Genomic DNA, 16,655 nt, shown 5'->3' with positions numbered 1-16,655 from the left:
ATGAAAAGGCAACTTAGTGAATATGAGAAAATACCTGACATCCGTATCTGATGACAAGGGGTTACTATCCAAGATATATAAAAAGCTCATATAACTCAACAGCAAAAAAATTGAAACAATCCAATTAAAAACTGGACAGAAGAACCGAAAAGATATTTTTCCAAAAAAGACATATAAATGGCCAAAAGGTTCACGAAAAGATGCCCGTATCACTCACTAATCATGAGAGAAATGTAAATCAAAACCACAATGAGCTATCAACTCACACCCGTTAGAATGGCTACCATCAAAAAGACAAGAAGTAACAAGTATTTGCAAAAATGTGGAATCCTCATGCACTGTGGTTGGGAATATAAATTGGTGCAGCTATTAAGGAAAACAGTATGAAAGTTCCTCTAAAAATTAAAAATAGAACTACCATATGATCCAGCAATCCCACTTCTGGGTATATATTTTCCAAAGAAAATAAAATATCAAAGAGATATCTGCACTCCCATGTTTACTGCAGCATTATTCACAAGAGCTAAGATATGCAAACAACCTAAATGTTAATAAACAAATGGATAAAGAAGATGTGGTGTATATATATATATTATATTATATAATATTATAATATATAATATATGTAATTATATATAATTACATATATCATACATATAATTATATATTATATAATTATATAATATATATTAATTATATAATATATATTATATAATATATGTTATAATATATTTTATAAATTATATAAATATTATATAACATATATTATATTATATATATAATATTACTTAGCTATGAGAAAGAAGAAAATCCTGCCATTTGTGACAACATGGATAGACCTTGAGAGTATTCTGCTAAGTGAAATAAGTCACACAAAGACAAATACTGTATTGAAATTTAAAAAAACACCTCAAACTCATAGAAACAGAGTTGTAAAGTGGTTTGCAAGATGCTGGAATGTGGGGGAAATAAGGAGTGGTTATTAAAGGGATACATACTTATAAAATGATTAAGGTCTGAGGAACTATTGTAAAACACGGTGATCATAGTTGGTAACAATGTACTGTGTAATTAAAATTTGCTAAGAGAGTAGAACTTAAATATTCTCACAAAAAAGAAAGGAAGGAAGGGAGGGAGGGAAGGAGGAAGGAAGGAAAGAAGAGAAACTGGCTCTCAAAAAACTTGCTACAATGTATAGGCACCTAGGAAGACATCAAATTCACAAAGACAAGAATCTGATTCACTTAGTCCACACACATATATATGTACACCATAATCGATGCTTTATCAGGTCAATAAACACAGAAATCATACATCCAAAAACAGTGCTATCTCATATACAAAGATGCTCAGTGCAATATTTTTTAAAATAAAGAAAAAATGGCTCAAAGAGCAATGTCCTTTAATGAGAAAATAGTTAAATTATCAACCAACAAACTGTAGTTGTTATGCTCACAAAGATAGAATTGAGGCCCAGCATCCTCTCCTCACCCATGGTGGGCCCTACCCCACTCCTCCTGATTGAGATGGGCTCAGCCAAGAGCAACCCAGTCACTCCAGTGCAGCCTCCACTGGGCTGGGATGGCAGATCCTCATTCACTTAATGCAGGTATCCCGGGCACTCCTATCCAGACACAAACCCCACAGCCCAACCTGCCCACAGAGGAGCACCTAGAAGGTCCTAATCAGGCCCAGGACTCAAATTCCCACTCTCCTACCCTGGATATTACATGGATACCCATGAAGACCAGCAGTGGAGATCCCCCAAACCCACTGGTAAAACAGCTGAGTGAAGTATGTGAGACAGAGGCCACAAATCAAATCTTCCCCAGGGCCTGTTATGCCCCCAGAGACACTTTCATCCGAATTGGGCTTCCTCTGAACAGCAAGTTATCCCAGGTGACACTCTTAAGCCAGACTGAGCTCCCCTCCAAGCAGGTGTTTTCCAAGGAGGAAACAAAACAACTCACGGAAATCCCTATGGCCAGCCAGGACTCAAAAATAGTCTTGAGAGATCTGACGCTCCCCAGTCTTCAGGTTCTAAGCCCAACAGATAGAAACCAAATGGCAAGGTACTATAGAGATCTCACCTCACCATCCTGCAAGATGACAATGCCTCTGGGATCCTGACACAAGAGGGTGAGCAGTCTTCTCCCCTAAGTGAAAATGTTAGGGAATTAAAGGAAGGGGGCATTCTGGGAACTGGACTTCTAAAAACTTGAGACTCAGCAGGGGATCAAAGCCAGGACCATGACAAGGAAAATCAGCATTTTCCCTGGTAGAAAACTAGGCCTTGTGAGACTCCAGCACTGGTTTCACCCAGAGCCCAGTGATATTCTGTCTTCTCACTCTTTCTTTTCCTGGGAGACTGAGGAAAGGCTCATTTTCCCTGACTCCGCCTAAACTAAGACTAAACTAAGATAAATTTGTGGGCATGTATGTAACTTTAATTCATTCTAAAGGCAATTGCAAAAGAGAAGTTCCAAAAGTGAAACTACCAAAGACAACATCCCTGGAATAAAAATATTATGTTTTGTTTAATCTCTATATAATTCCTTATAATCTCAATGCTCATGTTTTCTACAGGACAAGCCACAATAAACCTGTGTTGAATAAAGAAATACATGAACAAATGAGCAAAAGAATAAACAAGCAAATCCACTTAGAATAAAATGTCTTGCCAAAGAGTCAAATCTGAAGAAGTTCCCAGATTTATACCATTTAATAGGAGATGGTGAAGAAGAGAAGCAGATAATGGCATATTTCTGGTGGAAAGGCCATGAACTACAACTACCATAACTCTGCAGCACATATTGTGCTGTGGAGGGAAAGCTTCCTGAGGACACAAAATGGGAATGCACCAGTCTGCATCATATATGTATTGCTAATAAATACCAGGGTAAAATTATTTTGTCAGTGAAACACATCATTTTATTCTAATAACCATCATGAACAACTTCCCTTAAGCCATTATGCTGGAATGACAAAACTTAGTAGGAAATATGTATGTATTTATATATATTTATTTATTTGTTTGTATTTATTATATATATGTGTTTTTAACAAATATATTGTTTTCTATGTTTGTTTTAAAGATTTTATTTATTTATTTTAGAGAGAGAGAGAGAGAGAGCACGAGTGGGGGGGGGCGGAGGGAGAGGGAGAGAGAGAATCTCAAGTAGACGCTATGCTAAGCATGGAGCCTGATGTGGGCCTCGATCTCATGACCCTGAGATCATGACCCAAGACAAAATCAAGAGCTGGACGCTTAACTGACTGAGCCACCCAGATGCCCCTTCTATGTTTTTGTTTTTTTTTTATAAAGAGAAGATCTCATAATTTTATAGATTCATCTTCTCTAATGGATTTATCTATAAAGTATTTCTCAGTTCCTTCTTGATGGAAGATATAATTATAAGTGTTTCATTATCATTCACATGAGCCAAGAAATGTTTGCCAAATTTTCATATCACATATAAACACATATCACAAATTTTAACCTCTACTTATGTAGATACAAAAAACAGCTCTTAGACAAAATGTGACATTAATTACGCAAAATACAAATATTTTTAAATAAACGCTAACAGAAAATTTGACATTTTGTGAATTTTTAAAAAACTTTCTGAAGCTTTGCTATGAAGCTAATTCTCTTGCACATGAGCCTTTGAAAACACTAATAATGAAAATACCAGCTGAATTTAAAATACTTTCACTAGGCAACAATACTATATACTGTTGATATTTTAAAAGTAAGATTAATAATGTTAATCTTCATAGTATTCAACAGCTTCATAAACATTTAATTGATTCACTCAAAAACATTTGTTGAGTACCAACCATATTTGCTAGTTATTTGTCGGAAAAGTGCTGGAAATCTAAAAGTGAACAAGATAGTCAAGATCTTACCACCACCCACATGTAGCTTATACTCTAATGGGTAGAAACAATGAATAAAGAAATAAATAGAAAAGAAAATGTCAAATCAGGATAAGTGTTCTGATGAAAATAAAACTAGATTAGATGATTGTCACAGCTAGCTGTTCTGAGTTAACATTAAAATGAGGCCTGAAAAAAAATAAAAATAAAAATGCCAACAGGGGATGGACACTGAAGATGTAGGGGAAGAAGGTTCCAGATAGAACATCGAATTCAAGGGCCCTTGGGTAGGAATGAATTAGAGGTAACTGAGGAAAAGGAAAAAAGCAAGTATCATGTGAGCAAGGGTAAATATGCTAGATATGGGGTAAGCAGAGGTCAGACTGGGTAGAACAAAGAGTTTGCTAGTAATAAAGTTTGCTAATAAAAAAATAAAGAGTTTGGATTAGAGTCTAAGTGCAAAGAGTTTTTGTTTTAAATTTAACTATAGGAAGTTTAAATGTGTTTGAAAAAAACAGAACAGAACAAAATGGATCCACATATATTTATCATCCAGTTTCAACAATTTTCAATTCATGGCCAGTCTTGCTTTATTTGTAAGTTATTCATTCCCCATCTACCTCTTAGACATATCATTTCATTTAAACACATTTTAATATGTATAACTTAAAAATAAGGACTTTCCTTGCAAATATAGCTCTTATCAATATTACTATCATTAAATCATTATTTTCAATAATAATTTATTAAAATCACCAACTATCTAGCCAGTGTCCAAATTTTTCTGTATATCAACTTTTTCTAAAGCTCACTGGTTCAAATCAAATATTGCAGCTAATAAGTTTCTTGGTCTTTTAATCTACAGATTATGATTCCTTCACTTTTTTCTCCTTACAATTTATTTGTTGGGGAAAAAAAAAAAACAACTCGGTTACTTGTCCTATAGGATTTTCCACACTCCAGATTTCCTGATGGCATCCTCATAGTGCCACTTAACACGTTCCTTTGTCTACTGTATTTCCTATAAACTGGTAGTTAGATCTGAATGTTTAACCAGATTCAGGTTCAAACTTCTAGCAAAACTACTCCATAGTTGATGTTATGTATCCTGACTGGGAAGCATATAATGTGTTCTCTCTACATGCATATATTAGCAGTCAGTAATAATTACTCTTAGATGTATTATAATACTTAATTAGGGGTTGTAAAATATTGATATTATAATTCTATCATTCCTTATCAACTGAAATACTCTTCATCAACCATTTGGTTAACAGTGTAAGAAAAATAGGAAAAATACTTGATTATTTTTAAGTTTTTCAAATAATAAAAGGCTTTCTTAGCATACTGGTTAGTTTTAGCAGGGAAGTTTTTAAAGATTATTCTGAATACTGTCAGGAGAATACAGTGGGATTTCAGAAAACAGGAGTGAAAACACAGATACCACTTAGGAGGCTCTTGCAGGAGTCTTAATAAATGATGATGGTTTATACTAGGATGGTAGAGAAGATGAAGAGAAGTAGACAGATTTAAGATATATTTGGAATGTAAAGTCTAGAGGACTTGCTGATAGATTACATATACATGGTAAGGGAAATAAAAAAATCAAGAACAAGGCCCGAGAGGAGTCCAAGATGGCGGAGGAGCAGGAGGCTTAAATTTCGTCTGGTCCCAGGAAAGCAGCTAGATAGCTATCAGACCATTCTGAACACCTACAAACTCAACTGGAGAATGAAGAAAAGAATAGCAGCAACTCTAAAGAACAGAATAGCCACCACTTTCTGCAAGGAACCCAGTTTAAAACAGGAGTTGAGCTCCAGCTTGGCGTTCCAAGATGGTGGAGGAGCAGGAGACCTAAAGTTCGTCTGGTCCCAGGAATTCAGCGAGAGAGCTACCAAACCATTACGAATACCTATGAATGCAACTGGAGAATGAAGAAAAGAGTAGCAGAAACTCTATGAACAGAAAGGCAACCACTTTCTGCAAGGAGGAGAAAAGATGGAGAAGGAGTAGGCGACCCTTTCTCAGCTAGTCCGAGTCGAGCTGGATATCTACCAGACCATTCTGAACACCAACAGAATCAGCCAGAGACGCAGGAAGATACATCTGGATCTCTACAAATGAACATCTCCAGTGCTGAGTATTGAGGTACGAAGTGGGGAGCTGTGAATCCGAGCACAGATATAGGAAGATAAGGGGGAGGGAGCCTCTGTGCTCAGGCGCCGGGAAGCAATAGCCCCTTGTGCTGGGGAGCAGGCTGGACTCTCAGACCAGCACCCGCAAGAGAGCGGACTGAGACAGTGAGCCTGGGAACGCCCGTGTCCAAACTGAAAACAGGAGCTCCCGACCGCACACTCGAACTAGAGTGAAACCGAGAGCTCAGGAGTGCAAGCGCGACCAGACTGAAAACTGGCGCTCCAGAGCACAGGCGAACCATACTGAAACAGGGAGCTTGGGAGCTCGGGAGCACGCGTGGGAACCGGGGGCAGCGGGCAGTGTTAGAAGCACAAAGGACAGAGACTTACTGGCCCTGGAAGTGAGGGCTGGCACACAGGCTGTGGGGAGCACATCCCGGGTCGCTGCAGGGTTTTTAGCAGCACCAATTGAAACAGAGTTAAAGTGGCCAGAACATCAGTGAAGAGTGAACTACGATCTCTCAGCTCTGAGACAGAGGCTAGGCTATGGCCACTGCTGCTCTGACTCTCAGAAGAGGCACAGAAAACTGCCAGGGAAAGCCACCAGAGAACAAAAGCCCAGAAATACCAGCTCATATTGTGCCCATCCCCATCCCCCCTCGCAGGGGACGGGGCAACTCTACCCAAACAGGGTTTCCTGGATATCAGCGCAGCAGGCCCCTCGCCCAGAAGGCAGGCTGAAAAATCAGGAAGCCGACATCCCTAAGGTCCCTATAAAACAAGTGCAAACTGCCTGTGACCCGCACCCTCGAGACAGCAGACTGAGACCGTGAGCCAGGGGCACGCACTACCAGACTTCTAACGGAGCTCTGGAACTCCGGTGTGCTCACTGGATCCAGACTGAGACCGGGAGCTCCAGGAGCGCGCGAGGAGCGGCTGGCGGCTGGCGGCTGGCGGGGTTAGAAACACAAAGGACAGAGACGCGCCAGCCCTGGAAATGAGGGCTGGGACATCGGGTGTGGGACGCACAGCCCGGGATGCTGCAGGGTTCAGCAGCACCAACAGAAACAGAGTTAAAGTGGCCAGAACATAAGTGGAGAATGGGCCGCAATCCCTCCGATCTGTGACAGTGGCTGAATTTCGGCCGCTACTGCTCTGGCTCTCAGAAGAGGCACAGCAGACCACCAGGGAAAGCCTCCAGAGAACAAAAGCCTGGAAATACCGGCTCACAGCGTGCCCATCCCCATCCCCACTCGCAGGGGACACGGAGACTCTACCCAAACAGGGTTTCCTGAGTATCGGCATGGCAGGCCCTCCCCCGGAAGGCAGGCTGAAAAATCAAGAAGCCCACATCCCAGGGTGCCTGAGTGGCGCAGTCATTAAGTGCCTGTCTTCGGATTAGGGCATGATCACAGCATGCGGAAAGGAGTCCCTCATCGGGCTTCTCCACCGGGAGCCTGCTTCTTCCTCTCCCACTCCCCTGCTTGGGTTCCCTTTCTTGCTGACTGTCTGTCTCTCTCTCCCAAATAAATGAATAAAATCTTTAAAGAAGAAGCCCACATCCCTAAGATCTCTATAAAACAAGGGCGCACGGCCTGGGTCCCAGTCAATAATTTGGGCTCTGGACAACCCCGCAATCTCTCCTCATCAGAATGACGAGAAGGAGAAGTCCCCCCCAGCAAAGAAAAGATAATGAGTCTGTGGCCTCTGCCACAGAATTGACCTCTGCCACAGAATTAATACATATGGATGTATCCCAATTATCAGAAATGGAATTCAGAGCAACAATGGTCAAGATGATGAGTAGACTTGAAAAAAGTATTAACGAAAATGTTACTGAGAATATAGAATCCCTAAGGGCAGAAATGAGAGCGAATCTGACAGAAATTAAAAATTCTATGAGCCAAATGCAGTCAAAACTAGAGGCTCTGACGGCCAGGGTCACCGAGGCAGAGGAACGCGTTAGCGAATTGGAGGATGGGTTAGTAGAAGAAAAAACGAAAATAGAAGCTGGTCTTAAAAAAATCCACGCCCACGAATGTAGATTACGGGAGATTACTGACTCTATGAAACGATCCAATGTCAGAATCATCGGCATCCCTGAAGGGGTGGAGAAAAACAGAGGTCTAGAAGAGATATTTGAACAAATTGTAGCTGAAAACTTCCCTAATCTAGCAAGGGAAACAAGCATTCGTGTCCAAGAGGCAGAGAGGACCCCATCCAAGCTCAACCAGGACAAACCTACGCCACGGCATGTCATAGTGCAATTCGCAAATATTAGATCCAAGGATACAGTATTGAAAGCGGCCAGGGCAAAGAAATTTCTCACGTACCAAGGCAAAGGTATCAGGATTACGTCAGACCTGTCTACAGAGACCTGGAATGAGAGAAAGGCTTGGGGGGGCATTTTTAAAGCTCTTTCAGAGAAAAACATGCAGCCAAGGATCCTTTATCCAGCAAAGCTGTCATTCAGAATTGATGGAGAAATAAAGACGTTCCAAAATCGCCAATCATTAACCAATTTCGTAACCACGAAACCAGCCCTACAGGAGATATTAAGGGGGGCTCTATAAAGGTAAAAAGGCCCCAAGAGTGATACAGAGCAGCAAGTCACAACCGATACAAAGACTTTAAAGAGAAATGGCATCATTAAAATCATATCTGTCAATAATCTCTATCAATCTAAATGGCTTAAACTCTCCCATAAAACGCCACAGGGTTGCAGATTGGATAAAAAGACATGACCCATCCATTTGCTGTCTACAAGAGACTCATTTTGAACCCAAAGATGCATTCAGACTTAGAGTAAGGGGATGGAGTACCATCTTCCACGCAAATGGACCTCAAAAGAAAGCTGGAGTAGCAATTCTCATATCAGATAGACTGGATTTTAAACTAGAGGCCATAGAGAGAGATACAGAAGGGCACTATATTATTCTTAAAGGAAGTATTCAACAAGTGGATATGACAATTATTAATATATATGCCCCCAACAGGGGAGCAGCAAGATACACAAGCCAACTCTTAACCAAAATAAAGAGACATATAGATAAGAACACAGTAATAGTAGGGGACCTCAACACCCCACTATCAGAAATAGACAGAACACCCTGGCAAAAACTAAGCAAAGAATCAAAGGCTTTGAATGCCATACTCGACGAGTTGGACCTCATAGATATATATAGAACACTACACCCCAGAACCAAAGAATACTCATTCTATTCAAATGCCCATGGAACATTCTCAAGAATAGATCATGCTCTGGGACACAAAACAGGTCTCAGCCAATACCAAAAGATTGAAATTATCCCCTGCATATTCTCAGACCACAACGCTCTGAAATTGGAACTCAACCACAAGGAAAAACCTGGAAGAAACTCAAACACTTGGAGGCTAAGAACCATCCTGCTCAAGAATGACTCGATAAACCAGGAAATCAAAAAACAAATTAAACAATTTATGGAGACCAACGAGAATGAATACACAACGGTCCAAAACCTATGGGATACTGCAAAGGCAGTCCTAAGGGGGAAATACATAGCCATCCAAGCCTCACTCAAAAGAATAGAAAAATCTAAAATGCAGTTTCTATATTCTCACCTCAAGAAACTGGAACAGCAACAGAGGGACAGGCCTAACCCACTGACAAGGAAGGAGTTGACCAAGATTAGAGCAGAAATCAATGAATTAGAAACCAGAAGCACAGTAGAGCAGATCAACAGGACTAGAAGCTGGTTCTTTGAGAGAATCCATAAAATTGATAGACCACTGGCAAAACTTGTCCAAAAACAAAGAGAAAGGACTGAGATTATTAAAATTATGACTGAAAAGGGAGAGGTCACGACCAGCACCATTGAAATTGCAAGGATTATTAGAAACTTTTATCAACAGCTATATGCCAAAAAACTAAACAATCTGGAAGAGATGGAGGCCTTCCTGGAAACCTATAAACTACCAAGACTGAAACAGGAAGAAATAGATTTCTTAAATAGGCCAATTAACTATGAAGAAATTGAGTCAGTGATAAACAACCTTCCAAATAATAAAACTCCAGGCCCAGACGGTTTTCCTGGGGAATTCTACCAAACATTCAAAGAAGAAATAATACCTATTCTCCTAAAGCTATTTCAAAAAATAGAAACAGAAGGAAAGCTACCAAACTCATTCTATGAGGCTAATATTACCTTGATCCCCAAACCAGGCAAAGACCCCCTCAAAAAGGAGAATTACAGACCGATTTCTCTAATGAATATGGATGCCAAAATCCTCAACAAGATCCTTGCTAATAGAATCCAACAGTACATTAAAAGGATTATCCATCATGACCAAGTGGGATTCATACCTGGGATGCAAGCATGGTTCAACACTCGCAAATCAATCAATGTGATACATCATATCAACAAGAAAAGACTCAAGAACCATATGATCCTCTCAATTGATGCAGAAAAAGCATTTGACAAAATACAGCATCCTTTCCTGATTAAAACCCTTCAGAGTGTAGGAATAGAGGGTACATTTCTCAATCTCATAAAAGCCATCTATGAAAAGCCTACTGCAAGCATTATTCTCAATGGGGAAAAGCTGGAAGCCTTTCCCTTAAGATCAGGAACACGACAAGGATGCCCACTCTCGCCACTATTATTCAACATAGTACTAGAAGTCCTTGCAACAGCAATCAGAAGACAAAAAGGGATCAAAGGTATCCAAATCGGCAAAGAAGAAGTCAAACTGTCTCTCTTTGCAGATGACATGATACTCTATATGGAAAACCCAAAGGAATCCACTCCCAAACTATTAGAAGTTATAGAACAATTCAGTAAGGTGGCAGGATACAAAATCAATGCCCAGAAATCAGTTGCATTTCTATACACGAATAACGAGACTGAAGAAAGAGAAATTAGGGAATCCATCCCATTTACAATAACACCAAAAACCATACGTTACCTTGGAATTAACTTAACCAGAGACGTAAAGGACCTATATCCTAGAAACTATAGATCACTTTTGAAAGATATTGAGGAAGACATAAAAAGATGGAAAAATATTCCATGCTCATGGATTGGAAGAATTAACATAGTTAAAATGTCCATACTACCCAGAGCAATCTACACTTTCAATGCTATCCCGATCAAAATACCGAGGACATTTTTCAAAGAACTGGAACAAATAGTCCTTAAATTTGTATGGAACCAGAAAAGGCCCCGAATCTCCAAGGAACTGTTGAAAAGGAAAAACAAAGCTGGGGGCATCACAATGCCGGATTTCGAGCTGTACTACAAAGCTGTGATCACAAAGACAGCATGGTACTGGCACAAAAACAGACACATCGACCAATGGAACAGAATAGAGAACCCAGAAATGGACCCTCGGCTCTTTGGGCAACTAATCTTTGATAAAGCAGGAAAAAACATCCGGTGGAAAAAAGACAGTCTCTTCAATAAATGGTGCTGGGAAAATTGGACAGCTACATGCAAAAGAATGAAACTTGACCACTCTCTCACACCATACACAAAAATAAACTCCAAATGGATGAAAGACCTCAATGTGAGACAGGAATCCATCAAAATTCTAGAGGAGAACATAGGCAACAACTTCTATGACATCGGCCAGAGCAACCTTTTTCACGACACATCTCCAAAGGCAAGAGAAATAAAAGATAAAATGAACTTATGGGACTTTATCAGGATAAAGAGCTTCTGCACAGCCAAGGAAACAGTCAAAAAAACTAAGAGACAGCCCACGGAATGGGAGAATATATTTGCAAAGGACACCACAGATAAAGGACTGGTATCCAAGATCTACAAAGAACTTCTCAAACTCAATACACGAGAAACAAATAAACAAATCATAAAATGGGCAGAAGATATGAACAGACACTTTTCCAATGAAGACATACAAATGGCTAACAGACACATGAAAAAATGTTCAAAATCATTAGCCATCAGGGAAATTCAAATCAAAACCACACTGAGATACCACCTTACGCCAGTTAGAATGGCAAAGATAGACAAGGCAAGAAACAACAATTGTTGGAGAGGATGTGGAGAAAGGGGATCCCTCCTACATTGTTGGTGGGAATGCAAGTTGGTACAGCCACTATGGAAAACAGTGTGGAGGTCCCTTAAAAAGTTAAAAATTGAGCTACCCTATGACCCAGCCATTGCACTACTGGGTGTTTACCCCAAAGATACAGACGTAGTAAAGAGAAGGGCCATATGCACCCCAATGTTCATAGCAGCATTGTCCACAATAGCTAAATCGTGGAAGGAGCGGAGATGCCCTTCAACAGATGACTGGATTAAGAAGCTGTGGTCAATATATACAATGGAATATTACTCAGCTATAAGAAACAACGAATTCTCAACATTTGCTGCAACATGGACGGCACTGGAGGAGATAATGCTAAGTGAAATAAGTCAAGCAGAGAAAGACAATTATCATATGATCTCTCTCATCTGTGAAACATAAGAACTAGGAAGATTGGTAGGGGAAGAAAGGGATAAAGAAAGGGGGGGTAATCAGAAGAGGGAATGAAACATGAGAGACTATGGACTATGAGAAACAAACTGAGGACTTCAGAGGGGAGGGGGTGGGGGAATGGGATAGACTGGTGATGGGTGGTAAGGAGGGCACATATTGCATGGTACACTGGGTGTTATAAGCAACTAATCGATCATCAAACTTTACATCGGAATCCGGGGATGTACTGTATGGTGACTAACATAACATAATAAAAAATCATTTAAAAAATAATAAAAAAAAAAAAAGAACAAGCCCCAGGTTTTGGTCTAAGTACCTTGGTTTATGGGAAACACTAAAAGCAGAGCAGATTTTGGGAAAATTAAATAAATATTTATCAGAGCCTTATTACCAATTTTCTTTTTCATTATACTGACTGAAAATAATTAAAATTTTCAGGAAGTAGAAATAAAATACTCTCTTATGGTATTTTTCAATAATAATGCTTTTTTCCCCTAGAATGAAAATAACACCAAATAAGATAAATTTCTACTTTTTTTTCTCGGACAATTAATTTTCTCACCTTTTCTCCCCACATATATTAACAAAGGATATGGTGGGTATTTTACTTTTGATCTTAGCCAAAAGGCTTAGAAGCGATACTGGGTAAAAAATTTTAAAAGACAGTAATAAATATTATTACTGTTTTTTTTAAAACATTTTTAAAACTTAAGTTCAATTAATTAACTTACAGTGCATTATTCATTTCAGAGGTACAGGCCTGTGATTCACCCGTCTTATAACAAATATTATTTTTTTAAAAGATTCTCTCCTTGAGAGAGAGAGAGAGAAAACACAAGCAGGGGGAGGGGCAAGGGAAGAGGGAGAGGCAGGCTCCCCATTAAGCAGGGAGCCCAACATGGTGCTCAATCCCAGGACCCTGCGATCATGACCTGAGTAGAAAGCAGATGAGCCAAAACCAACTGAGCCACCCAGGTGCTCCAGTAGTAAATATTTTAACCCAGACTGATTATCAATCTCTCACATCAGCTAACAGATCAGCACAAATACAATGTATATACAAACCGCTGGATACAGAAAAATTAGAGAAACAGAGCTAAAAAACATTAACCAGTTACTTAGTATAAAGAACTTAATCTTGGGGGAAGATAGGAACTCCAGTTCATCTTTTAGAAGCTAATTTTCCATTCTCCCATTTCTAAGTGAGTAATAATAATTGAAATTATCCTGTTGGGTCCCTTGTCTTGCCCTCAAAGTAAAAGGGAGAATATGGAAGGTTTAGGACAGAAAGGAAAGAGCCTAACCTCAACCTATTATCAAAAGCAATAAAAATAGTTAATATTACTTTCTGAATGACAAGATTTCTAGACACAATACCTCAATTTTCATATATAAAATGAATATCAGATTTGCCACAAATCACTTCTTCATATAAAAATTTCATAATGTTACCCTTGTTTGATAATATATATTTACAGATTATCTGATTAATTGGTAAGATAAAATTGACAAATGAATCACTCCTATGTAATGAATCATTCTTGTATGTATTATACTTATGGGTAACAGACCTATTTCCATTAGGTCTTACAAATTATGTGTAAATATAGCTTATTTAATAGTAACTGCATTCTAGGATACAATGTCCTTCTTTTAATATGCAAAGATAGCTCTGGGTTACTTTTCCCTACATCAACAATGCCCCTGTTAACTGGACTCTACTGAACTACTCAGAGCAAAAGAAACAGTTCTGTCAGCTAAAAAACAAACTGCAAAGTGAGAAAATAAGATAAACACAAATAAATTCTAAATATTATGAATAACAGATAAAATACTTTGATAATTAAAGAAAGAGAGATCCTAGACCTATAGGACATTGTTGAAAGAAAGGAGTCTAGGGGCGCCTGGGTGGCACAGCGGTTAAGCGTCTGCCTTCGGCTCAGGGCGTGATCCCGGCGTTGTGGGATCGAGCCCCACATCAGGCTCCTCTGCTATGAGCCTGCTTTCCTCTCCCACTCCCCCTGCTTGTGTTCCCTCTCTTGCTGGCTGTGTCTATCTCTGTCAAATAAATAAATAAAATCTTTAAAAAAAAAAAAAAGAAAGGAGTCTAAGTTCATTTGCAAAAGCTATTATGTCTGAAGAATTTTTTTAAAAAGATTCCATAAGATCTTCAAAATAAACATTAAAATATATAAAATTCTATTTCCTGTGTACAGTTATAAAATATTTTGAATTCTGAGATAGAATTTTCTTTGAGTACTACATTTTATGTTACTTTTTAATGCTTCTCTTGACATTTATTTTAAAAGAAAGATAATTAACTGTTCTGTGCTTCCGTGTATTTTTGAGGATCATGAATGTTTTAATGCAAATCAGCTCACCAAACATCTTCATAGATGACATAATGTATTCTGAGTATCAATTATTCAAAAATGCATACTCAGAAGATTTCCAAATCATTTGTTTAAACACAGAATGCATAAATATCAAAAAATATATTAACATTTTCTGTAATATAAAATAGATCTTTTGTATTCATGTATATGACATAAGGCTGACTGACTCTTAGTCTTAAATCCTTTTGCTAATCTACATTCTCCACCTAAAATAGCACTTTTTTTTTCTCATTCCACTTCATTCCCACTGCCTCCCCCTCCCTGTTTCTTCTTTCTCATTCTCCCTGTCTGGATGCTAAGCAATCCCCAAAATAATGACAGTTTGTTTCTCCACCAATCTTCTAATATATTATCCTTAACCTGCATATAAGGTGAGAAATAGAGTTATGGCTTAGCCTGACAATAGCAATGCACATATTTTCATTCCCTTAAACTTTCTCATTGCTATTTCTTTGACTCCTCTCAAAAATACTTTGTCCCACACTCAACTGTAAAAAGTAGTGTAATACATTACTTTAATGTGTAATAATTACTTTAAATGAGTTAGAGATATGCAGACCCAAATTTGAAGAATTTCAAGGATTATCTATCCCGAGGAAAATTGTTCTCAGTGTTTTAGGTTGATTAGTACCAAGACAACAATTTATTACCATGAGGTATATATCTTCCAAACAAAGCAGACATTTCCATCAATGAATCAGGATATTCACTCTTTGTATTTCAGAATCTTAAATGGCATAGTAAATTCAAAACTGAAATAAAGGAACTGACTGACAGAAGATATCAATGTAACCTGTATTTAGAGTCACGTGCTTATAAGAGCCACACAAACCAAACACCACTAATTACTTAGGCCACAGGCTTCTCTAGAGAATCAATGATAACTTCACCCTCTATATTTCCTTTTAGCAAGACATCAATACTTTCTTTTTTACTTTATTCAGTATATTTTCACAATAGCTTATAATTCCCAAACATAGACCTTAAGCTATGTTAATTATACTTTAACAATTTCTATATAACACTTACGGAGATATTACTGTGATCAGTAAAATATGTGCAAATTAGATTTTAGGGTGAGAAGGCATTCTATTCTGTATGCAGAAATTCTCAGTTAAGAATGTAGTCTTACTAAACTTAAGACAATGACTTTTTTTTGCTTTTCTGTCTCATACGTTTTCCCCCCTTTCTTAATGTCAAAGCAATGAAGGGAGGTTATCAACCACTGGAAGATACTGGAGAAATCGTGAAGATACGAGATTATGAAAATAAAAATTGAGCTTTGAATAAGAAAAGAAACACGGAATTGAGAACTGGGGCAGATATGCAGGTTAAGTGTTGAGGTGGGTGGGGAAAACTAAGTTTTCTGCCATTCTCTCTCTTGATACTCTGGAAACCCTAAGGAACAGTATCACAGAGGCATCTGAGGAGTTTGGGTTCTTGCATCTGTTAACTACTGCGACACAACAAACAAAAGTGTCTATTTTCAGAAAAACTTCATCCTTATTTCTATAAGGACTCTCACAAAAAAATTCTTTTCCAGTTCTTCAAGGTGTTTTCTCTCTAAACTTTGTAGGCCCAGGCAAAAGAATGCCTTCCTCATCCAGGAAATCTTTGGCTCAGAAAAGAGCAGCACTGAGGGCGCCTGGCTGGCTCATGCAGTGCAACATGCAACTCTTGATCTTAGGGCAGTGGGTCTGAGCCCTATGTCGGGTGTAGAGATTACTTAACAATAAAGTCAAGAGAGAAGGAAGGCAGGGAGGTA

At 38.7% G+C, this 16,655-nt stretch overlaps 1 protein-coding gene and 1 pseudogene across 2 annotated transcripts in view; one reads left to right on the top strand and one right to left on the bottom strand.

Annotated features, from left to right (window-relative positions):
- NUBPL (nucleotide binding protein like) overlaps positions 1–16,655 on the bottom strand; it is a 201,153-nt gene that overhangs the window by 57,814 nt on the left and 126,684 nt on the right. The window lies entirely within an intron of this gene.
- On the top strand, positions 1,527–2,282 carry LOC109489517 (annotated as a pseudogene).

This window comes from Ailuropoda melanoleuca, chromosome 20, assembly GCF_002007445.2.
Source record: "Ailuropoda melanoleuca isolate Jingjing chromosome 20, ASM200744v2, whole genome shotgun sequence".
NCBI lineage: Eukaryota > Metazoa > Chordata > Mammalia > Carnivora > Ursidae > Ailuropoda > Ailuropoda melanoleuca.
This window is presented reverse-complemented; position numbering and strand designations above follow the sequence as displayed.